The sequence below is a fragment of the Punica granatum genome, chromosome 5 (assembly GCF_007655135.1).
Source record: "Punica granatum isolate Tunisia-2019 chromosome 5, ASM765513v2, whole genome shotgun sequence".
NCBI lineage: Eukaryota > Viridiplantae > Streptophyta > Magnoliopsida > Myrtales > Lythraceae > Punica > Punica granatum.
The window spans coordinates 18,667,724-18,689,431 of record NC_045131.1 but is presented as its reverse complement, the minus strand read 5'-3'; the positions used below and the strand labels follow the sequence as shown (position 1 = coordinate 18,689,431).

At 52.3% G+C, this 21,708-nt stretch overlaps 1 protein-coding gene across 1 annotated transcript in view; it reads left to right on the top strand.

Moving 5' to 3' along the window:
- LOC116209050 overlaps positions 1 to 21,708 on the top strand; it is a 107,957-nt gene that overhangs the window by 1,868 nt on the left and 84,381 nt on the right. The window lies entirely within an intron of this gene.

Here is a 21,708-nt window from a genome sequence, read left to right as displayed (position 1 = left end):
CGATCCCCACAGGGCGAAAGGGTCACCAAAACGAATGTCAAGACGCACAAAGAGCAATCGGGGACCGGGGGACACTAAGCTCCGCTCCGAACGTCCAAACAGGGCAAAACCGACTCTCGAGGCGCCGATTCGCCCGAACGTTCGTTCACACGACGCATGGCGATATTAGGCTCATTCAAATCTTCGTCATTCAAGCATTCCAAATCTTCAAATTAATTGGACATCGGAGATCGGATGCAAGCTCAATCAAGTTTCAAGCATTTTCTGGCTTTTCTCTCAATCGAATGGGACCCACAGCTCAGCCAAGCCAAGCCACCAAGCCGCGGCTCAAACCCAAGATCTCGGCTAGATCCTAAGCCACGGCTTGGCCACCCAAGCCTCGGCTAAATCCCTCCAACCGTCGGCTCAAGTCTCTCCCATCCACAAATTTGAATTTTCCCTCACATCTTTCACTTCCTATCACTTCCTATCACTTCCTATCACACCCATCACTCTTTCCCTTCCTTTCCCCACACTCTACATGACACTTTCCCCTCCCTAATCTTCCCTCCAATTTTCGGCAGCCCCCTCTTAAGCCTCTAAGCCGTAATTAAACCTCCCTAATCGAGCCGTTAACCATCCCTATAAAGCCTCCAGCATCATTAGTTCTAATCACTTCTTCAACTCCACTCTTTCTCAAGCCAACTTCTCTCTAAGAAGTTCTCAACCTCTAGCCCACACCAAGTTTCGTTCAGCCCTTTGCCAAGGCCGAAACCGGCCAAAATCGCCGGAAAAACCACCCGGTATTCCGATAACCACCCGACCCGACTTAAGCCAAAAATCCTCAAACTCCTTAGCCTACATATTTCCCACCCCCTAAGTTCGTTTCCGGGCTTAGATTTTCGATTTGAGGTCCCCAACACCCCGTCCCAACCGCAAGAACGACCGGGTCCCGAGACCCCTAGCCGCGCGCACCGGAGCCCTCCACGCGTGCCATTTCCTCCCACGACTTCGGCGAGTCGTGCCATCGCGTTCAAAGGGTTTCTCTCTAGCGGGTTATTATTTTCTTACCGGACATTATCTCACTATTTCGGGTTTGTCTAGGCTTCGGTACGTTCGGGACCTTTCACGAACGCCTAGATCTGCCCCTAAGGAGTCCAACGAGCCCGACCTTGCACCGTGCCGTGCCCGGAGCTCGCGTGCCGACCCGTTTTTCCACGGACTGCCGCGGCTGCCCACTCTCGGGTCCCTCACCCGTAGCCACCTATCCGAGTCTTGCGACTCCCACGGCCACTTCCCCGACTCTTTTCATCGTACATCGGGGCTAGGTAACATCCCTCTACAACTTAGAGAAGCTAGGACCTTCGATCCTTGTTTGTATGAAGTGTTCGTACGTTTAAAGACCCGGATGCATGAAATATTATTTTTCCTCTTAGATCCGGACGTCCCCATGCGTAGCATGCATCGTAGCACGTCTATTTCCCCTATTATCCATGTCCATACGTCATATTAGCATGCATGCATAGTACTAGAGGGGTCGGATCCGTGGGGAGGAGATCGGCATGGACTCGAGGAGGCCATAGACCCTCTCGGTCGAACCTCGTGTAGGAGGGCCGTGAGCCCCTTTCGGCCTCCTTGGGTCCATGACCTTCTCCTTCTCTCGGATTAAGCCGTCTCTAGGTGAGAAAAGTCCCTAATCGTGGCTAAGAAATGGTTAAATGAAAAGGAAACAACTCGGATCCGGATGGGAGAGGCTCCCTTGGCCGAGAATTGAGCCATGGGGCTCACGGCCTAGTCTCTAGGGAGAGACCCGTGAGCTCCCTTGGCAGATCCGGGGCTATGGCGGCCTCTCTTCTCCCGAATCGAGTCGATTCCTACGTCCTCTTATTGTCTATCACGTGTAATATATTAGCATGACGGGAAAAGGCTTAGATCAGGATGGGAGAATTCCCTTTGACTCGTGTGAGCCACGAGGACTCACGGCCACTTTTGAGAAGAGGTGGCCGAGAGTCCCCTTGGATCACACGGGTCCAAGGAGGCTTCTCACTTTCCGAAACGGGCCAGTTTCCGTGTTTACTTACTTTGTTATCATTTGAGTCAAGATCGTCTCGTTGTTCTCGTTCAAATGTCCCATTTGTGAGTGTTGCGTATGAATTCATGTGATTATGACCACCGAGATAACCGAAACATGTATCATCATTGTGGTCGATGCGTTATGAATGTAAGAGGCGATTGAAATCGGCGCAAGAGATCGCCCGAGATTCGGGGATGAGCCAAGGAAGCATTCGGTTACTTCCCTCGGGATGGGACCGAATGTCCCGTGGCTCTCCTCGAGTCTAGACCGGTCTCTTCCTCCGTTTGGAAGTCGGTTCTTAGAGTTGCTTTGTGATTATACTTGTCATTTATTCATCAATCTCGTATCAATTACTCACTAGACATGTTAGTTTCGGAAAACCACCCATCAAGTCCATAATCGTGATATAAATTGATAACCACCGAATAATTTCACAAATGGGGAAGACGGGACGAATCATTCGATTAATTAAATCACTCGAACCAAATAATTGGATAAATCGGTTATTAATTCGTAAACGCATCGATGGTTCACGGAACGGTGGGAATGCCCTTTTCCTTAAAAAGAACTCACAATTTCAAAACACCGAGGCGTGCAACGCGACTAGAATCAATGTCTAACGAATACTCGTGGGCTACGACCCGAGTCCGGGCCCGATTTGAGGCGGCTCGAGTCGAGACACGCGAATCCTCCTTAGACTCCTTCGTGTCGCACGATCCTCAATTTGTGCACGAACATCACACGTCTTACTATCCAAGGGCATAACCGTCATTCCATGATTCATCGATACACTAGGCTTTGGGGAGTCGGAAACACCTAGAGCTATGAATGAGAGAGGGCAATCCGTTCGGGTGAGACTTTCATTCGCGCGACCCATTTCGTTCATTTTCGGTGTTTCTTTCTTCTTATCGTAGATTCGGTGGGGAACATCTTATTTCAGTTATGAACACGAAGAACCGGATTAATCGTGCACTTGACTTAAACAAACATTAGATAATGGATAGGTGGAATATTAGATTCCAATCTAGAGTCAAAACACGAGTTTGGCTAATTCGGTGAAACCGCAGTGATACTTAACTGAATAAGAATCATGAAACAAACACACACATGTAATTGGCTTAGAACTGTACCCTAGCCCGCCCTTTATGTTTGCCTAGGTTAGATGCATTGTTTGCCAATCAACCCCAGTTAATAACTGATTAAATCACGTACATTCGACTTAATACACCACTTGTCTGTATTCACCGACAATTGTCAGTTGTTGTCTGTATTGTGTCAGTTTTATCAGTTTTCTTCTGATTTGTCTTTGCATATGATGATTTATTGCGGTTCAGGCCCGAGCCCACAGGTCACGTGTTGCACGGGGTCCAACGCCCCAAATCACCGAACACGAGGTCCAACGCCTCTTAACTCACCGAGCGCGTGCAACCCGAGTGCGAAATGGGATTTAACCTCGATTCACCGTCACACTCCGAATACGGCCTATGTGGAAGGCTTATTTGGATTGAGCGCGTGAAACGGGTTTAGATATCACCCGGGAGCTCGATCGGTCCATCGGATACAGTGAGAACCGACCGGTTCTCCCGAAAACCGTTGGATCGATCGGACCCGACTCCCGGCCCCTTGAGCCCGCGTTGCCTTAATTTGTTTATCGGTTATTCAAAATACTCGGTGAGCCGGAGCGGAATATTGGCCCAATGCAAACCGATCGGGATCCATTTACTTATTCAGTTATACCTTGTAATTAGTTGAGAGAACATTGCGAGAATTCTATTTGTATGTTCATTCGTGCACTTGTAAGGATCCCCGATCGGCGAGCGAGAGGTCCGAGTGCCGGATCGGTTAAGTTGGTCTATCGCCACCAAAGGGTGAGTAAACTCGGATACTCGTGGCTTCGGTTCACGCAGGGATTCGACCATCACGGTTCGATGAACTGTAATGCTAAGATAGTGAACCGACTCCTCGATGCACAAGCCTACTCATCTTTCGGATTCTTGGCCCAACTTGATCAATCCATCGACTTTACGGTGTCAAAACGGGCGAGTCAAGTGCGACCTTAAATCACGCGGTAAATAAACAAAACGGCAAGCCTAGCAAGCTAGAGTACTGAAAGGGCGTGCGGGATATAGGACACTTAGAGGGTTCGGGCTCGTTCCCGCTTGCTTTGTTTGCTTGTTTATTTACCGCTTTCCGCATTTCCCGCTTATCTACTTTACGCGCTTTTATTTCCCGCACATGCATTGCACATCATACTAACTTCTTAGGGACCTTGTCCGACATCCCACGGGCACCAATATAGGAAGCTAGGTTAGTCAGAGGTTCCGAGTAAGGGAACGGATCGAGTCGGCTATGCCACCGAACCGGCCCCCAAAGATCCTCGCTCGATTTCAAGGAATTCACACCCTTGAGTCGGGAGCCCCCATCCATAGTTAGCGGTTCTCCCTGTAGCACCGAAAACCATGCATACACAGGGACCGTCATGCTGGACCAATTTTTGCCCTCATGCCGTCAACCGACCCAAAAGTCGAGTCCTTGAGTCGGCCCGTAGTTTTTGTTAGGACGGGCATTTTGTTGTTTTTGTAAGAAAGAGCGATGTATACTGTAAAGAACACGACTATAGTTTACCTTTCCGCACTGCATACATTTTTTCGAAAAAACTTAGGACATTGCATTGATTTGATTCTTAAAACGTTAAGTCGACATCTCCTCCATCTAGGTAAGGATGGACCGCCCGACTCCCGGTCTCAGACTCGAAGCAATCACGCGACCAGGGCAAGACATCATGCGCATCTGGAGGACTCTCCGACCGGTGGACCACGCATTCATCCAGGGCATCATCGGAGACGTGGTTATGTTCACCGAGACCCCGGTGGATTGGATCTTCTTGAGGACCGCCGCCGAATTTTGGGATCCCGAGCACGCAGTATTCAATTTCCAGGGGACGGAGTTAGCCCCTACGATCGAGGAGTACACGGCACTCATCCAGAGGCCTACGCCCACGACCCACGGCATCTTCGTGCCTAATCCATTCACAACCGTCCAGGGTCAGCTCTCCACTCTTCTCCACATACCTGCTCAAGACATCCACGAGGAGCTTCATCAGAGGTGGGATCAAGGCATCCGGGTCGCATGGCTCTCCGATTGGACGCTGCTCCGTGCAATGACGCCTACAACGGCTTCCTATCAGCGCGATGCCTGCCATGGATTCCTACTCTTGGTCTTTGGCACTCTCCTGTTCCCATACTCGTCGAACCTCATTGACGGGGCTATAGCCCAAGTCGTCCTCCAAGCGGTAGAAGGCCATAGTTATGTGGAGGCTTTATTAGCCGAGACCGTTCGGTCTCTTGACTATGTTAGGGAGGTTCGGCGCGGCAGGATAAGGGGATCCCCGCACCTACTTTAGATTTGGCTTGTCGCCCATATCCGCCCCTTTTGCTCATCACATCCGTTCTCCTCCATCGCCGACGAGTGTTCGCTGATCGAGCGCCTGGTACCGGTTATCCCACCTCCCGAGCACAGTTTCTCGGAATGGAGGCGTTTTGGCGTGAGTTGGCGCTCGCACTCTTCTTATGAGTCGCTCGATGGAACCCTGGCGGCCCCATGATCACAGGATGTCCCGGGATTGTGGGAGTCCCCCTTCTCGGCCATTTGGGGAGCACACTCATATTCCCCGGCCGGGTAATCAGACAGCTCGGCGGCCTACAGGACATTTCCGCTGAGGCGGACCGTCTACCTTTCCGCATCCAGTGGGCCGACTCTACATCCACGGCCCTCGCAAGATTCCTACAGATCCGAGAGATTCGTCGCCAACGGGACGCTAGCATCATACAGCGTCTGTACTTCCCCGAACACCCCACCGACGACGAGCGAGCATTCGCCGCCACATCCGCATACGTGGCTCGGTTCTATGCACGGGGATTGGCACCGCCACAACGGTCCCATGCCGCCCCGACTCCCAGCGCTACATCCACCCTCGCCCCCGAAGCCGAAAGCTCCATCCAGGCGGCCATGCACGCGGAGCTACGGGCCATTAGGGAGGAACGAGATAAGCTCCGTTTCGAGCTTGTCGATTCCCGCGCAGAGGTCGCAGACTACAGGGAGCTTCAGACAGAGCTGACTCGAGCACGCGCCCGGGTCGCACACCTAGATCGAGATATGGCCCACTTGAGCGCGGAGTTGGATCGAGTGCACAAAAGGGCGCGCAACCTCGCCCACCCCTAGGATTAGCAAACGCGCCCATTTTTGTCCTCGCTCGAACCCACGCCGCTTTCAAGCGGCCACCGAGCGCAAAGGGATGCCGGCTTTACGTTTAAGTTCCTTTCTTTTCCGCCGTATGTTCTATTTTGTAAAATTACGGAGCTTGAAGCTAATCAATGTAATGACATTAGTATTTTGAAAACTCATGCATCTCATACATCTTGTCATTTTACTTATTTCGCACTTATCGTTTGAGATACCAATGTTTGTCTTTACACATTCTTGGAATCTAGGTGATCACAACTGGCGTCACACCGCTACCCAACTCGTCAACGTCTCAGGATGGCGGAAGGGGATCGTGTCGATGTTTCCGAAGAAGTCAACCCTTCGGTCCCGACCCTCTCTCAACCACCTCCAACACAAGCTCCGCTGCCTCTCACTCCTGCAGGCGTACTCCCGGCGTATTCCGACGCCCTTCCAACACATCTCCCACCCCCAGCGTCTTCGGGGGCGCCTCTGCCACCGGCCTCACCAACTTCCGCCGCCACCAATGACCAAGCCCGCATTGCGGCCCTCGAGGGCACGGTCAACCAAATGGCCACTAACATGGCAGAGCTGCTCGCCTTGCTCAGAGGACCTAACCGGGCCTCCTCGAGTTCCACACCTCCGCCGGGACCGGGGCCAGCAGTCGATCCAACCCCGTGGGCTCCACTGACCCAAGCCCCGGAGATCGTTGAGGCTCCCGCACCGCCAACGCTGTATACATCCACGGTCCACCCCTTCACCAGTCAACTTCTGCCGCCGCCGCCGGCCCCCACGGTCGTCCCTCTTCCACCGGCGACCTTCCTATCCTCGGAGCACATCCTATCCGCACCTCCGCCAGTCTCCATACCGGCCCCAGCTATGGCCTACACAGTACCTCCGCCGATGGTTTTCCCGGCGTCCAGCGCACCTGCTCCGACTCACCTTCAAGCCACGGAGCTTCCTCCTTATCCGTCTCTACAATCTCACGCCGGCCTCTCCTACCAGGCACCGCCCCCCATAAACACCACTTTCCACGAACCGGGCACGCCGACTCATGCGGCCCAGTTCGCCTCACTGACGCATTTCTTCCCCGAGGCCGACGCCGAACAGGAGCGAAGGCTCAAGAGAATGAAAGAAACGATACGGGCCTTGCAAGCGGGTGATGCTCGTCCCGACGCGCGCCACGGCGACTGTAGCCTATTCCCGGATATGCGGCTACCCCCGAAGTTCAAGATCCCGGAATTCAAGACTTATGAGGGCACGACGGATCCACGCCACCACCTCCGCCATTACCGAGGGAAGATGCTACAGTATTAGGAATACGAGGAGTTTGTCATCCACTCCTTCCAAGATAGCCTGTCGGGATCGGCCCTCGATTGGTTCATGTCGCTGAAGGCTGAGGACATCCCGACGTGGGAGGATCTCTCCCGGAAGTTCGCCGACCAATACCGATATTGCGCGCAGACGCCTCCCACCCTTCTGGAGCTGAGCACGAAAGAAATGGCGCGGGGCCAAAAGTTCGAGGAATATGCTGCCAAGTGGCGTGCCCAAGCAGCAAAACACATTCCCCCAATCAGCGAGGCGCAACAGATCCAGTTGTTCCACTCCACACTGAGAGGAGTGTACTATTCACACTTGTTGGCACACACTTCGTCATTCTCCAACCTCATCGAGGCCGGGAAGAAGCTGGATTTGGGAATCAAGCTCGGAAGGATGGAGGACCCCACCAACAAAGGAGAGGAGTCATTGAAGATGGTCCTCGCGACATCATCGTCTTCCAGCGGGAGAAGGGGGAAGGAAATTTCGGTGAACACCGTCAACGCAGCACAACAGGCCTCCCAGCAATATTCGATGAACTTCCTGGCGGCGCCTCCCGTAGCTCCCTCCTACGCCCCGCATGCACCTCAATATCGGCCTCAACCCCCTACCCAACCAATCTACTATTCCGCACTACCGCCTCCACCATTATGCTCCTGCTCCATCTCAAGCCACTCAATACCAACCTCCGGCTCCTAGGACTTCTCCGCCGACTCAACGGGCCCCGCCCCCTCAAGGTCAACAGGGCGGTGCAGTGCAACCATGACCCCGCAGATAATACCCGGCCCTGCCGGTCCCACTTTCCCACATCTTCCGGCAAATTCGTGATAAGGTCCGGACAACGGCGCCCAGCCCGAACTTCGATCCAACCATTCAAGATCAGAGCAAGCAATGTGAGTACCACCGAGGGGCGCCAGGACACACCCTAGACAATTGCTGGAAGTTAAGGGAGAAGATCCAAGAGATGATGGATGCGAAAGAGCTCGTGTTCAACGCCGTAAGGTCTCCGAACGTGTAGGCTAATCCCCTCCCCGACCATGGACCGGCTCAGGGGCCCTCCATCAACATGATCACCGTGTGCACATCAAGCGAGGGCGAAGGCAAGCAAGGTTGGCCCTCCCCCTTTGTAATTGAATACGTACCAGCAGAAACCGCGGTCGGGTTCGCCGGGATTGACGCACCTCAAGCCCCGCTCGTCATAGATATTCCTGCCCGGGAGCCATACTCGAACGACAGGGTCCCCTGGACCTATGAGGGAGGTGTCGGGAACCTTGAGCAACAATTCGGCGTCATGGGCATAACCCGCTCAGGACGGCTATACGAGAACCCGGCGACCACCGATAAAGGGAAGGCGCCCGCTACCGAAGTGGAGACGAGGCCTAGGACCCTGCCTACTCCGTCCAAGAAAGTGACAGAAGAGGAGGCCGAAGCCTTCATGAAAATCATCAAAACGAGCGAGTACAAGGTGGTGGAGCAGATGGCCAAATCTCCGGCCCACATCTCATTGCTCGCCCTCTTACTCAATTCGGAACCCCACAGGGAGGCCCTCATGCGGGTCTTGGCGGCTGCACAAGTCCCCAAAGGGATGCCCCCGGACCGGATAGAGGAAACCATCAATTCTATCTTCTCCAATACCATCTCATTTTCAGACGATGAGTTCCCTTCTGAAGGATGCGCGCATTCCCAGGCACTGCACATTGTCTGCAAGTGCAACAACCATATCGTTGGCCGAGTCATGATTGACAACGGTTCCGCGCTCAACGTATGCCCGGTGACCACTTTAAAGCAGATGAACGTGGATCTCAACCGCATCCGTCCCAGTAAAACAGCGGTCCGAGCCTTTGATGGTTCGAGGAGAGAGGTGAACGGAGAAATCGACCTCCTCATAGATATCGGCCCATGCTCCTTCAGCGTCACATTCCAAGTATTGGATATCCCAAACGCCTTCAGCCTACTACTTGGATGGCCTTGGATCCACTCGGCCGGCGCCATTCCGTCCTCGTTACATTAGAAGGTGAAATTCATCGTCGAAGAGAGGATCATCACGGTCAAAGGGGAGGAAGATTACGCCATCTACAAGGAGACGGCGGTTTCGTACATCAGCGTCGGAGACGACGAAAGCCTGCCCTTCCACTCCTTCGAGACTATCTCCGTCATTCGGGATTACGGAGAGGTCGGACCGTCCCGCGCCGACCGCATGATAGGGAAGGTCCTTTTGCGACACAATTACATCCCCGGCACTGGCCTTGGGGCGCGCGGGCAAGGAATCAGCGGCCCCATTGTAGTTGAAGAATACAAGCATAGGAGGGGACTCGACTTTCGCCCCTCCTGCCACGAAATTATTGAGGTTCACCGGGGCAACCACCTCCATCGCCTCGCCACACACTATGGTAGGCTCAACAGGGGCATTCCAGTCCCCCCGCTATCCCATTTCTTCCCCGGGCCTCCACTCATCATCGGGAGCACCTCTGACGGCCCTTCCTCGGACTTCGATGACACGACCGACGCCTTGCCAACCGTGTATACCGTCACCGAGGAGATTCTTTCAGAGGTTCACATTCGCCCGACGCAGGAAAACGAGGAGCTTAATGACTGGACCTCAGTCCTGCGCTATTCGGCTGTGATCGCCGATGTGTAAGATTTATCTATGTACAAGATGTTTCCCGCGTGTCGGCGTAGCCGTAGGCCACACGACGGAAGAGGGAACTCTGTTATGGCTTCGTGATCCACACTATCAATGAATTCCCTATATGCATTTTTTGAATCCTTGTCTATTCCATTCTCTCTTCCCTACTCTTTTGTTCACACCATTCAAAATTTTCTAAGACGTTTCTTTCAATTCTCCAGGCTCCACTCGAATCCAAATCTTCGACACGTTGATTCGAACCCATCCGAAGAATGTCTCGGAGAGCCCGGACCCATATACTTCGAGGAAGGGCTCGACAAAGACAGTCTAGTGCCCGAGATAGAAGAGAGTTTGCGCCGCCTCGAGGATCGCCAGCTCACCTCGCTCGAGCCAACGGAAGAGATCAACGTGGGCACTGAAGAGGAGCCCCGCATCCTAAAGATCGGTACGAGCCTCGGCCCAACACAACTGGTCCGAATGATTGATTTCCTGACCAGGTATCAAGAAGTCTTCGCCTGGTTCTACGCCGACATGCCGGGACTAGACCCGTCGATAGTAAAGCACTTCCTCCCGCTAGACACTGAGAAGTTCCCACCCAAGCGGCAACAATTGCGACGATAACGGGCAAGCCTCCTTCTCCGCATCAAGGAGGAGGTTGTCAAGCAGATCAACGCGGGCTTTCTCGAGGTCTGTAACTATTCCGAGTGGGTGGCAAACATTGTGCCGGTGGAAAAGAAAGATGGAAGGGTTCGAGTCTGCGTCGACTATCGGGACCTCAATAAAGCCAGCCCCAAGGACAATTTTCCCTTGCCCCACATTGACATACTAGTCGATAACACGGCGCGCCACGCCCAGTTTTCTTTCATGGACGGCTTCTCCGGATACAACCAAATTCGGATGGCCGAAGAAGACAAGATCAAGACGACGTTCATTACCATGTGGGGAACTTTTTGTTACCGCGTCATGCCTTTCGGCCTCAAGAACGCTGGGGCAACTTATCAGAGGGCTATGGTTACGTTGTTCCACGACATGATGCACAAGGAAGTCGAGGTCTATGTCGACGACATGATTGCCAAGTCCAAAGAAGGAGAAGATCACCTCATTAATTTGAAGCGTCTCTTCGACCGCTTAAAAGAGTACAAACTTCGGCTTAATCCTGCAAAATGCACGTTCGGCGCTTGATCGGGAAAACTACTAGGATTCGTGGTCAGCGAGCGCGGCATCGAGGTAGATCCTGATAAAGTCAAGGCGATCAAAGAACTTCCTCCACCGTCTTCGGTCCGCAAAGTACGTGGCTTCCTAGGACGATTGAATTACATCGCACAATTCATCGCAAACCTGACAGACAAATACCAACCACTCTTTCGCTTGCTTCGCAAGAACGCGGCGATCGAATGGGACAAAGAATGTCAGAAGGCCTTCGACACCATCAAGGCGTATCTGGTCCAACTGCCGGTATTGGTCCCGCCTACACCGGGCCGTCCCCTCGTACTTTACCTAATTGTACGCCGCCAATCATTAGGATGCATGCTGGGACAGGAGGAGGAGTCCACACACACGGAGCGCGCGATCTACTATCTGAGCAAAAAGTTCACTGATGGAGAGTCCAATTATCCGAAAATTGAGAAGATGTGTTGCGCATTGATGTGGGTCATCCAAAGGTTCCGACAATACACGCTTTATCACACAATCCGCTTGCTGTCAAAGGCAGACCCCCTGAAGTATTTACTCGACAGCCCCTCCTCCACGCGGAACCTCGCCAAATGGCGTTGTCAATTGACAGAGTATGATATCGAATACGTGTCCCGCACTTCGGTCAAGGGGCAGGCGATCGCGGATCATTTGGCAGCCCAATTGAAGACCACACACCAATTAATCCCGACTTCCCGGATGAGGGGATTCTCCAAGTAGACGACGAGGGAGAGAAACCGAGATGGAAGATGTATTTCGACGGTGCCGTCAATTCCATGGGATCAGGTATCGGTGCAGTACTGATATCCCCGGACGGACGCTATTACCCGGTAGCGGCAAAGATCGACTTCCCGTGCACCAATAATGTGGCCGAGTATGAGGCATGTATTCTCGGCCTACAAGTGGCGATTGATTTCAAGGTAAAAGAACTCGAAGTGTTCGGCGACTCTATGCTTACTATCTTCCAAACATTGGGGCAATGGAAGACAAAGGACGCAAAGCTAGTGCCATACCACGAGTACCTCGAGAAGCTAACCGAGAACTTCAAGGACATCTCGTTCACCTATACCCCGCGCATGACAAATCAATTCGCGGACGCGCTTGCAACGCTCGCCTCCATGGTGAGCATCACGAAGGAAAATCTTATCGAGCCCCTCGAGATTGAGATAGCCGAAGGACCGGCACACTGTAACTCAATCGAAGCATCCGAGGCGAAGCCATGGTACGAAGACATCAAGAACCTTCTACGAACCGGCCAATACCCCCCATTCGCCTATCGCCGCGATCGGAAGACTCTCAGGCGCCTCGCGATACATTACTTTTTGAGCGGCGAGATACTCTACCGCCGCTCCTTCGACTTCACACTCCTCCGGTGCATCGACGAACACGAATCGCGACGTCTCATGGAGGAAGTGCACGGGGGAAACTGTGGACCCCATATGAACGGTCTCATGCTCGCTAAGAAGATTATGCGCCTAGGCTATTATTGGTCCACCATGGAGACCAATTGTGTGAAGCACGTCAGGCATTGTCACCGATGTCAGGTTTACGCCGATCAGATCAAGGCGCCGCCCAACGAACTGCGCCCCATGACGGCACCATAGCCTTTTTCGATGTGGGGGATGGATGTGATTGGCCCGATCAACCCCAAAGCGTCTAACAGACATATGTTCATTTTGGTGGCGATCGACTACTTCACCAAATGGATTGAAGCCGTCACTCTTGCGTCAGTCACCACGAAAGCCGTGGCCCGTTTTCTCAGACGTGACGTCATCGCCCGGTACGGGGTCCTTGCGACCATCATCACGGACAACGCCAAGAACCTGAACAACAAGGTCATCGATGAGCTCTGTGCACAATTCAAAATCCGACACCGCAACTCCACCCCGTACCGTCCCCAAATGAAATGTGCGGTGGAAGCGGCAAATAAGAACATCATAAAGATCATCGAAAAAATGACGGTGAACTACAAGGATTGGCACGAGATGCTCCCCTATGCACTCTTGGCGTACCGTACATCCATACGGACATCAACCGGGGCAACCTCGTACTCACTAGTCTATGGCATGGAGGCTGTCCTCCCAATCGAAGTAGAGATCCCTTCCATGAGAATTCTTGCCGAGACCGAACTTGAATAAGCAGAATGGGCGAAGCAGCGGTACGAACAGTTGAATTTCATTGATGAGAAGAGGCTGAAAGCGCTATGCCACGGACAGTGCTACCAACAAAGGATGGCTCGCGCCTTCAACGCAAGAGTCCGCCACCGCGATTTCAGCCCCAACGACCTCGTTTTGAGGAAAGTCCTACACGTCACGCCGGACTCTCGAGGGAAGTTCTCGTACAAATACGACGGCCCCTTCGTCGTCAAAGAGGTTTTCTTCGGAGGAGCGGTCATTTTGAGCGACATGGACGGCACTGAAAATGCCCTTCCCGTCAACGCCGACGCCATCAAGAAGTATTATCCATGAGCGCTCGTATGTGTTTTCGTTTTTATCATTCACCGGGCTCCGTGCCCTTTTCGTTGTAAGACATTTCTGTTTCCGTGGACGAGCGTCAATTCCCACAATTCGTCCAATACTAAGCTTTCTTGAGAGAAAAATTAAATTTTCCCGCTAGGTCGAAAACCTCTTCGAGGCGGCCTAGGCAAAAGTTAGGGAACGAGTGGCACGACTTAAAATCCCGCAAAGGGGAGTCGCGGCAAAAGGAGAGCACAAGTCACCTCCTCGCTAGGTCGAAAACCTCTCCGAGGCGGCCTAGGCAAAAGTTAGAGGACCCGAGGGGTGCGATCCCGCCCAAACATGGGGAATCGTCGCAAAAGGTGAGCATTCGTGTGAGAAAAATCAAATAAAATACCCCGCTAGGCTGTCACGCATCCCGCGGCCTAGGCAAAAGTTAGGGGGCAATGTCGGCTCGACCACGAAAGAAAAGCGACACTTCCCCTGTGAAGCTACACCGAGTAGTGGTTCGGCACTCTCCGACGCAAGCAAACTCTCTTTGACTCTCAAGGCTCGAGACCCGCTTCGAAATGGGGGTCGAATCAACGTATCCTTGACTTGGAGGATCCCATAAGATCCTTCCTTTTACCTTTACACACATATTCTACGGGCCACCCGTTTCAGAAAAAGCCATTCTCCGATAGGGACACGACCACCCTGCAACGGTCACCGATACCAAATCCCCGACACATCTTTACATAGATTCTTCTTACATGTACCCCGTCTCGCCGATTAAGCACAACTGACATTCTTTGTAGGTTTCCCTGTCTCCGTGCACAGGTATGATTGGGAATCCCAAGGGGCATCTCCTTCTTGACGAATACGCGAGTGGCTTACGCGACAGATCGGGGCTTCGAACCGAATGGAGAGCATAATAGAGAATCCTCTTGACCCTAGCTCAAAGAAACAACAAATAGCAAGCTCGACTTGGAATGGGACAATCTGCCTCTACCGACGTCCCCGACATATCTCCTAGCATCCATCCCCACCCTTACCTTCCCTTATACTCTACGCACTTTACTGCTTTCCGGACTTCGCGTCCACGGACTTCGCGTCCGCTTTATTGCTTTCTGGACTTCGCGTCCGCTTTACTGCTTTCTGGACTTCGCGTCCACGGACTTCGCGTCCGCTTTACTGCTTTCTGGACTTCGCGTCCACGGACTTCGCGTCCGCTTTAATGCTTTCTGGACTTCGCGTCCAAGGACTTCGCGTCCGCTTTACTGCTTTCCGGACTTCGCGTCCGCTTTACTGCTTTCCGGACTTCGCGTCCGCTTTACTGCTTTCCGGACTTCGCGTCCACGGACTTCGCGTCCGCTTTACTGCTTTCCGGACTTCGCGTCCGCTTTACTGCTTTCCGGACTTCGCGTCCGCTTTACTGCTTTCCGAGGGCTTCAGCCCTCCGCTTACCACTTCACATCCCCCAAATCCCAATCATGCTACTATCTCATGACAGGAGGGGCGAGCTACCACAGAGAACGACGATAGAAGCGGCCGCCGGGACCAAAAAAGGGTGCCTCTCATGGTCTCTAGCTACATCCTCTAACCGAGCATGCAACCAAAGAGGAGCAAGCTGTCAGCACCCCATTTTGGCCCACCGGCTTCCCACACGAGGATTCCCGACCAAAGCTCGGGACACTATTCATCATCCGGCGATCAAAGGAAAATAGGCGGGCACAGAGTCATGAACAATAGGAGAAGAGCACGGTCCACTGAGAAAGGCGAAAGAGAGCAGTCAGAAGAACGAACAAACAGGGAATCCTGAAAACGACGGAGCTGGCACTATGGCACTATTCATCACCGAATCACCGAAGCACCGAAAGGTGCCAAATATGGGACTCCAAAAAACCCTCTTAGTGCCAAAGTGACCAATGACACATCCGGACGCATTTCCGGGGCAAACCACATGAGCCGCTTGACACCCCGATCTCTCACGGATGCCTTTTCTGACAGAGCTCCCGAGGCCCGACCCACTGACAAGTAAACGACACCCGGAAACGGGCCTACAGGCACCCAAGGACCACCAAGGTTGGAGAACAAGCCTCAGATGACCTTCCGGAGCTCAACTTGGTTTCCCGAAGGATGTTCCAGTGGTCACGAACATCTCCCGGCGAGCCTTCGGGGCACGCCCACGAAAAACAACGATCACAACGATCCCCGAGCACCTCACAACGATCCCCGAGCACCTCAAGACATTCAGGGAACACTGAGAAGATCCCGGTCAAAGTCCCTATGTCTTCCCGGGGCAACGGTCTTCGGCCTGGGACGACGAGCCAACGATCCCAACAGGGCGAAAGGGTCACCGAAACGAATGTCAAGACGCACAAAAAGCAATCGGGGACCGGGGGACACTAAGCTCCACTCCGAACGTCCAAACAGGGCAAAACCGACTCTCGAGGCGCCGAGTCGCCCGAACGTTCGTTCACACGACGCATGGCGATATTAGGCTCATTCAAATCTTCGTCATTCAAGCATTCCAAATCTTCAAATTAATTGGATATCGGAGATCGGATGCGAGCTCAATCAAGTTTCAAGCATTTTCCGGCTTTTCTCTCAATCGAATGGGACCCACAGCTCAGCCAAGCCAAGCCACCAACCGCGGCTCAAACCCAAGATCTCGGCTAGATCCCAAGCCACGGCTTGGCCGCCCAAGCCTCGGCTAAATCCCTCCCACCGTCGGCTCAACTCTCTCCCATCCTCAAATTTGAATTTTCCCTCACATCTTTCACTTCCTATCACTTCCTATCACACCCATCACTCTTTCCCTTCCTTTCCCCACACTCTACATGACACTTTCCCCTCCCTAATCTTCCCTCCAATTTCGGCAGCCCCTTCTTAAGCCTCTAAGCCGTAATTAAACCTCCCTAATCGAGCTGTTAGCCATCCCTATAAAGCTTCTAGCATCAGTAGTTCTAATCACTTCTTCAACTCCACTCTCTCTCAAGCCAACTTCTCTCTAAAAAGCTCTCAACCTCCAGCCCACACCCAAGTTCCGCTCAGCCCTTTGCCAAGGCCGAAACCGGCTAAAATCGCCGGAAAAACCACCCGGTATTCCGATAACCACCCGACCCGACTTAAGCCAAAAATCCTCAAACTCCTTAGCCTGCATATTTCCCACCCCCTAAGTCCGTTTCCGGGCTTAGATTTTCGATTTGAGGTCCCCAGCACCCCGTTCCAGCCGCAAGAACGACCGGGTCCCGAGACCCCTAGCCGCGCGCACCGGAGCCCTCCACGCGTGCCATTTCCTCCCACGACTTCGGCGAGTCGTGCCATCACGTTCAAAAGGTTCCTCACAACCCTCACCCTCCCCCATGAAGAGGTGGTCACGGTCCGAGAGCCGACCGACCGTGCACAACTTCCTTTTCCTTCGGTTTCTCTCTAGCGGGTTATTATTTTCTTACCGAACTTTATCTCACTATTTCGGGTTTGTCTAGGCTTCGGCACGTTCGGGACCTTTCACGAATGCCTAGATCTGCCCCTAAGGAGTCCAACGAGCCCGACCTTGCATCGTGCCTTGCCTGGAGCTCGCGTGCCGACCCACTTTTCCACGGATTGCCGCGGCTGCCAACTCTCGGGTCCCTCACCCGTAGCCACCTATCTGAGTCTTGCGACTCCCACGGCCACTTCCCCGACTCCTTTCCTCGTACATCGGGGCTAGGTAACATCCCTCTACAACTTAGAGAAGCTAGGACCTTCGATCCTTGTTTGTATGAAGTGTTCGTACGTTTAAAGACCCGGATGCATGAAATATTATTTTTCCTCTTAGATCCGGACGTCCCCATGCGTAGCATGCATCGTAGCACGTCTATTTCCCCAATTATCCATGTCCATACGTCGTATTAGCATGCATGCATAGTACTAGAGGGGTCGGATCCGTGGGGAGGAGATCGGCATGGACTCGAGGAGGCCATAGGCCCTCTCGGCCAAACCTCGTGTAGGAGGGCCGTGAGCCCCTTTCGGCCTCCTTGGGTCCATGACCCTCTCCTTCTCTCGGATTAAGCCGTCTCTAGGTGAGTAAAGTCCCTAATCGTGGCTAAGAAATGGTTAAATGAAAAGGAAACAACTCGGATCCGGATGGGAGAGGCTCCCTAGGCCGCGGATTGAGCCATGGGGTTCACGGCCTAGTCTCTAGAGAGAGACCCGTGAGCTCCCTTGGCCGATCCGGGGCTATGGCGGCCTCTCTTCTCCTGAATCGAGTCGATTCCTACGTCCTCTTACCGTCTATAACGTGTAATATATTAGCATGACGGGAAAAGGCTTAGATCGGGATGGGAGAATTCCTTTTGACTCGTGTGAGCCACGAGGACTCACGGCCACTTTTGAGAAGAGATGGCCGAGAGTCCCCTTGGACCACACGGGTCCAAGGAGGCTTCTCACTTTCCGAAACGGGCCGGTTTCCGTGTTTACTTACTTCGTTATCATTTGAGTCAAGATCGTCTCGTTGTTCTCGTTCAAATGTCCCATTTGTGAGTGTTGCGTATGAATTCATGTGATTATGACCACCGAGATAACCGAAACATGTATCATCATTGTGGTCGATGCAATATGAATGTAAGAGGCGATTGAAATCGGCGCAAGAGATTGCCCGAGATTCGGGGATGAGCCAAGGAAGCATTCGGTTACTTCCCTCGGGATGGGACCGAATGTCCCGTGGCTCTCCTCGAGTCTAGACCGGTCTCTTCCTCCGTTTGGAAGTCGGTTCTTAGAGTTACTTTGTGATTATACTTGTCATTTATTCATCAATCTCGTATCAATTACTCACTAGACATGTTAGTTTCGGAAAACCACCCATCAAGTCCATAATCGTGATATAAATTGATAACCACCGAATAATTTCACAAATGGGGAAGACGGGACGAATCATTCGATTAATTAAATCACTCGGACCAAATAATTGGATAAATCGGTTATTAATTCGTAAACGCATCGATGGTTCACGGAACGGTGGGAATGCCCTTTTCCTTAAAAAGAACTCACAATTTCAAAACACCGAGGCGTGCAACGCGACTAGAATCAATGTCTAACGAATACTCGTGGGCGACGACCCGAGTCTGGGCCTGATTTGAGGCGGCTCGAGTCGAGACACGCGAATCCTCCTTAGACTCCTTCGTGTCGCACGATCCTCAATTTGTGCACGAACATCACACGTCTTACTATCCAAGGGCATAACCGTCATTCCGTGATTCATCGATACACTAGGCTTTGGGGAGTCGGAAACACCTAGAGCTATGAATGAGAGAGGGCAATCCGTTCGGGTGAGACTTTCATTCGCGCGACCCATTTCGTTCATTTTCGGTGTTTCTTTCTTCTTATCGTAGATTCGGTGGGGAACATCTTATTTCAGTTATGAACACGAAGAACCGGATTAATCGTGCACTTGACTTAAACAAACATTAGATAATGGATAGGTGGAATATTAGATTCCAATCTAGAGTCAAAACACGAGTTTGGCTAATTCGGTGAAACCGCAGTGACACTTAACTGAATAAGAATCATGAAACAAACACACACATGTAATTGGCTTAGAACTGTACCCTAGCCAGCCCTCTATGTTTGCCTAGGTTAGATGCATTGTTTGCCAATCAACCTTGGTTAATAACTAATTAAATCACGTACATTCGACTTAATACACCACTTGTCTGTATTCACCGACAATTGTCAGTTGTTGTCTGTATTGTGTCAGTTTTATCAGTTTTCTTCTGATTTGTCTTTGCATATGATGATTTATTGCGGTTCGGGCCCGAGCCCACAGGTCACGTGTTGCACGGGGTCTAACATCCCAAATCACCGAACACGAGGTCCAACGCCTCTTAACTCACCGAGCGCGTGCAACCCGAGTGCGGAATGGGATCTAGCCTCGATTCACCGTCACACTCTGAATGTGGCCTATGTGGAAGGCGGATTTGGATTGAGCGCGTGAAACGAGTTTAGATATTACCTGGGAGCTCGATCGGTCCATCGGATACAGTGAGAACTGACCGGTTCTCCCGAAAACCGTTGGATCGATTGGACCTGACCCCCGGCTACTCGAGCCCGCGTTGCCTTAATTTGTTTATCGGTTATTCAAAATACTCGGTGAGCCGGAGCGGAATATTGGCCCAATGCAAACCCATCGGGATCCATTTACTTATTCAGTTATACCTTGTAATTAGTTGAGAGAACATTGCGAGAATTCTATTTGTATGTTCATTTGTGCACTTGTAAGGATCCCCGATCGGCGAGCGAGACGTCAGAGTGCCGGATCGGTTAAGTTAGTCTATCGCCACCAAAGGGTGAGTAAACTCGGATACTCGTGGCTTCGGTTCACGCAGGGATTCAACCATCACAGTTCGATGAACTGTAACGCTAAGATAGTGAATCGACTCCTCGATGCACAAGCCTACTCATCTTTCGGATTCTTGGCCCAACTTGATCAATCCATCGACTTTACGGTGTCAAAACGGGCGAGTCAAGTGCGACCTTAAATCACGCGGTAAATAAACAAAACGGCAAGCCTAGCAAGCTAGAGTACTGAAAGGGCGTGCGGGATATAGGCCCGCACGTAATAGAACCCCCGAATTCGGAATTTCCGGTTCCGTATGACCATTGCCTTAGCATTTAGGTGTACCCCGTACCCCTAGACCCGGTCGACTCAAAGGCCCTCGACCTACGGGTCGTAAACAGTAAGTGGCGACTCCTTCTCACGCGTGTCCGTCGCGCGTCCCCGGGAAGGTGGACACTCCCAAGCCGCGTTTGCTTAGGCGCGCGCATGCGTGCCCCGACGAGATTAAATTCGGGTGCGCACAACGGACACATGTTCATCCTGGTGGCGATTGACTACTTCACCAAGTGGACCGAGGCTATCACTCTCGCGTCGGTCACCGCGAAAGCCGTGGCCCGTTTCCTCAGACGCGACGTCATTGCCCGGTACGGGGTCCCTGCGACGATTATTACGGACAACGCCAAGAACCTGAATAACAAGGTCATCGACGAGATCTGTGCACAATTCAAAATTCGACACCGCAACTCCACCCCGTACCGTCCCCAAATGAACGGCGCGGTGGAGGTGGCAAATAAGAACATTAAGAAGATCATCGAAAAAATGACGGTGAATTACAAGGATTGGCACGAGATGCTCCCCTATGCACTCTTGGCATACCGAACATCCATACGGACTTCAACCGGGGCCACCCCGTACTCTCTGGTCTATGGCATGGAGGCAGTCCTCCCAATCGAAGTAGAGATCCCTTCCATGAGAATCCTTGCCAAGGCCGAACTTGTAGAAGTAGAGTGGGCGAAACAGCGATACGAACAACTAAACCTTATCGACGAGAAGAGGCTGAAGGCACTATGTCACGGACAGTGCTACCAACAGAGGATGGCTCGAGCATTTAACGCCAAGGTCCGCCACCGAGAGTTCAGTCCCGGTGATCTCGTCTTGAGAAAGGTCTTACATGTTGCACCCGATTCTCGAGGGAAGTTCTCGTACAAATACGACGGTCCCTTCGTCGTCAAAGAGATCTTCTCCGGGGGAGCAGTCATTTTGAGTGATATGGACGGCACTGAAAATGCGCTTCCCGTTAACGCCGATGCCATCAAGAAGTATTATCCCTGAGCACTTGTATTCGCTTTTCATTTGCCGGGCTCCGCACCCGTTTCATTTGTAAAACATTTCCGTTCACATGCGCGAATACCAACTCCCGCCATTTGTCCAATACAAAACTTTCTTGAGAGAAAAGAATAAATCTCCCGCTAGGTCGAAAACCTCCTTGACGCGGCCTAGGCAAAAGCTAGGGAATGAGCGACACGACCTAAAATCCCGCAAAGGG